The sequence below is a fragment of the Mustela nigripes genome, chromosome 3 (assembly GCF_022355385.1).
Source record: "Mustela nigripes isolate SB6536 chromosome 3, MUSNIG.SB6536, whole genome shotgun sequence".
Taxonomy (NCBI): domain Eukaryota; kingdom Metazoa; phylum Chordata; class Mammalia; order Carnivora; family Mustelidae; genus Mustela; species Mustela nigripes.
Window position 1 is genome coordinate 124631717 of NC_081559.1, and position 4201 is coordinate 124635917.

Sequence of the window (4201 nt, forward strand, 5' to 3'; positions counted from 1 at the left end):
GACCAGTAAGTCTTCTCATATTCAATAGACAGCAAAGTGTCACATATTCCCCCTGGATTCTAGTCCTCATTTCTTTGACAATTTGTTCTGTATTTACGATAAAATAAAGGAAAATGTTCTAATTTAAACCTTTCAAGATTTATGAGAAGCATACTATCTGCTTGGAGAAGTTGAAATCCAAAGAGTTGGAAAATCAGATGGATTGAAGAGTTTTTTATACCTCTTATTTGTACTTTCCAAACTACCTGAGGGTGCCAGCTTGGGTAGAACATCTCGTAACAAGCTTCCTGGTGAGAGTTTTGACACTTCCACTTCTGGTTCCTATTGGAAATACCACAAAATAAGCCTTCTGTGCAGCATTTCAGTAATTCTCATGCCAATTCAGGAATTACAGAAAGAGAAACTTACCCTCAAACTTCAGAACTTTAAAAGGCTGTAGTTTGAAATTAGTGGTCAAGCTCTAATGTTGGCTCCAAAATCCCAGATTTGAAGATAAGTCTAGCAAGAAAGAAAGCTTTTAGTTGAAAGTAACAGCAAACTGGATTAACACAGGCTTACACAGGAGACATCTGCTATTTACTTAAAATCAAAATCAGGAGGTAAATCTTCCAGAGCTGGGCCAGCCACTCCACAACATTGAAGTTAATCACTGTTTCCTATCAGCTTCAACATCTCAAGATTTTTCTGGGACTGACCATGAATTTGTTGTCCAATTTAGAACACTTTTGAGTATGAAAAGGGCATTATCAAAAATTATACTGGGCCAGCAGGATTCACCTGAGATTGTCTCAGGCAAATGAGTACATATAGTTACAAGATTTTTTTTTTTCCTCATGCTGTTGCCTCATTGTCTCAAAATGGCTGCCACAGTTCCAAATTCTGTTCCTATCACCACACGCAAGGGCAAGAAGCAAGGTGAAGAGAACATGATAGCAAGCTTACTTTCCAGGCCTGCCCCTTTATCAGAAAGAAACTGTTTTCTCAGAATCCCTCATTAGATATCTATCTACATCTCATTGCCACCATTAGTTGCAAGAAAAGCTGAGAACTTGTGTTAGCCAAATAGAATCAGTCATGATAAGTTTGGAAGACTGAGAGCTTAACACCTGGGGCAGGGCCCAACAAACAAAATGGGGCTGTTAACAGGGAATAAGGGAGATGATTTGGTCCATGACTAACTGGGAAGGCCTCAGCCAATGTAACTTCCACCCTTTTAAAACAGGGAAACTGTTAGGGTTGGTATTTGAACATAACTCCATGTCAGAGTTTCTAGATTGCACAAATATTCAGGTTCTCCTGTATAGCTTTGTATACATCAAGTTTATATTTTCTACCCTCCCTTGCATTTAGATATGTCCATATGTCTGAATTCTGATATAATCTATGCCATTTTGGGGGGAAGCCCCAAAAAACCCTCTAAGGGCAATTCTCCTTCTCTCTTTCCATTCACTAACAGGAGGAAGAGAACTCTGGGAAGGATCATAGAGGAAGGTGAAGCCTTGGGGCAGAAGAGCTTGGGTTTCATAATGATGATACATGATGAGCAGGGCTCTTTCCACCGAAGGGGCAGTGACATGCTAAATCACCAAAATACTGAGGTGGACTGTTAACATCGGTTGGTCTGTCCCAGAGAATACTGTCCATTTTCTCAATATTTATTATCAACGGGATTAATTCACTTGCCTGACTCAGGTGGGAAAAAACCACTCACTCTAACATCCTTAGCTGGTAGCACAGAGCTTGGCACAGAGTAGGTCCTCATTACATGGGTATAAATGATTGAAAGGAAAACCCTACCAGAGAACCAAATGGGCTCTTCCATCTGGTGTCGCCAAATGCAAACCGAAAATAGAGGAAACAGTCTTCACATCCTATTCTGTGTCCGCAGATAAAGGAAGTTCTTGGTAATAAAACACAAAATCATTTTTCCCACTTTTGTTTTCCAGAATCAGTGTCTCCCTCGCTAACTGTCCCTCATGACCAAGTTGGTCCTCGTAGGCAAATCAACGTGACTTTTCTTCACCAGCCATCACTGGTCACTCGCAGGGGCTGCTAGTATCCTTCCTGTCTTCATTGCCAAGTTAAAACACATGTGAGACTGGAAGCTGCCGTGGGTGAGAGGCACCTAATCTATGTCCGTCATCAGTCATGTCGTTACCTCTCTGAGTGAAGAGCTACATACTCTCTCAAGTCCTTTCCTGTGGGTTCCTTCTTGTTGCCCTGAAGGAAGCAGGGTCACAGATCTGGCTGGGAGCACAGGGCGGTGGGGTGAGGTAGAGGTGTGGTGGGACCCTGACTCGGCTGACAACCACTGTGAGGACTTCAATGGCCAGGGGCTTATTTGGGAGCCACTACCAGGAACTGCTTCTTATTGTAGAAATTTTATTGAGCTCTTTCTTGTGATCTTTTGTTAAGCCAGTTATTAAACAACAGCAATGAACAGTAGTTATAGTAATAATAATAATAATAATAAATAAATAAAATTATGAAATTGGCTTTGGAATAAATTATGTACTTTAAAGTCTTTTTATGTGCCTCACTTGGCTTGTGTCACTGAAAGCAAATTCAGGGTGACAGGCAGTAACAAGTGTGCATGTGCCAAAGTTAACAGCATTGGGCTGGGGTCAGAATATCAATTTTAACCTTCACCAGCCAGGAGGCTTTGGACCCGAGTTTGTCCTCTTATTTTCCGTATCTTAAAACATCAGGGACAATAAACAAGGTTTTAGGGTTTTGTTGGGAAGAGAACATAAGATAAGAGCTTGGCAGGTAATACCTGTAATACACTGCAGACACTCAGTGCTGTGGGAACCTGGGCAGTCAATGTCATTCCTCTGCAGGAGGATGCTCTTTCTGAGCCACTGAACACCTGGGTGCAGAGCGGAGGTGTGTGTGTGGCGGGGTGTGGGGGGGAATTCAGGCCTCCACATTCTGTGCTAACTTTATGCTCCTAGCAAAGAGACTTATGTTTCCCAACTGCATCCTGGCTATATGTTAGATTATCTGGGGTCAAGTACCACTCACGAAGGTGCTATTTCATTGTACTGAGTAGCACTTACAAGGCCGGCCTATCTTTAACATAGTGCTGTGATACTGAACTCTTGGCAAAGGGCACAGAGACAGGAGGCAACCGTGATGCTCTCTCCTTTTCTTAAAAGATCTTAAAAATGAATGGTAATATCAAAAGACGGAGTTCTAACCACCAGGCACAAGTCCAAGTTACCCCTGGTGCACGATATTTCCAGCGCTATAAGAGCCAAAGCTGAGACTCCCAGGCAGAAACCGAGTAGTTACGGGCTATGGAAGCTGGGCCCTGCATCTCAGCCGCGCCGCGCTCCCAGTGCGCCCTGCTCACCCCGAGTGTGAGGGCAGGTGCACCATAAACTACACCAGCAGTGCCTTGTGAAGCCTCTTTTCCATAGTACCCTGCAAGTGGTTGGGGATGCCCTGTATGCCCTTAAATCTGGACATGGATCTGTCTCTTAGCGTTGCTGATCACCGTGCAGCAGCTGCGTGAACATTACCTCTACCCAAGTGACAAGGATCTTTTGAAAAATCTGCACCAGCGCCCATGCGCAAAAAAGAAAGCACCCAAGGCTTCTCACTCACAGTGGCTCTGGCAAAATGGGTGTCCTAAAGACGGCATGCGCCTCTATCCAGGATCTGAAAAGCCATCATAGAGGATTTCCTAGAAGTACTGAGTGTTGGTTGACTTTGTGTTCTGCGGCATACAGCCCCCCACCCCTTCTCCTGCCTTCAACCCTAGCTAGCCATTTTCCTATATCTGCAGCCTGGGTTCTTGGGTTGTCCCATTGCAAAATTCAGGCAGAAAATACCAGAGGCTGGGTTGACATAAGCTTGGCCCACTGAGAAAATTAATAATGAATTTATGTGATCAAGTAATTAAATAAATGGAAGTTACATTGAAAGCCTGTTAGATTTTCCAGTCCAGTTATTGCATTCAAAGTTAAAATGATCAAATTCAAGGTGAGACATCTTACTATTTTTAACTGGTGATATTTAGCTTCCTCTCCAATCAAAAATCTCAATTATAAGCTGTTTTAGCATATAACATGTGTGGGGCCTCTCTGTTCCACCAGAAGCAAATGCATGAGGCATTTTTCTTTCTTCTTCTTATCCTTCTTCTTCTTCCTCCTCCTCTTCCTCCTCCTCCTCCTCCTCCTCCTCCTCCTCCTCCTCC

General features: G+C 43.3%; 1 long non-coding RNA gene across 1 annotated transcript in view; it reads right to left on the minus strand.

The window, feature by feature from the left end:
* Positions 1-265: 265 nt before the first annotated feature.
* The window catches only part of LOC132013119 (uncharacterized), a 6062-nt gene continuing 2126 nt past the window's right edge, over positions 266-4201 (minus strand). Inside the window, exons 2-3 of the long non-coding RNA XR_009402880.1 lie at positions 409-498; positions 266-321 (exon numbers count right to left, since the gene is read on the minus strand). This is a non-coding gene — a long non-coding RNA (uncharacterized LOC132013119). The remainder of the gene's footprint in view (positions 322-408; positions 499-4201) is intronic.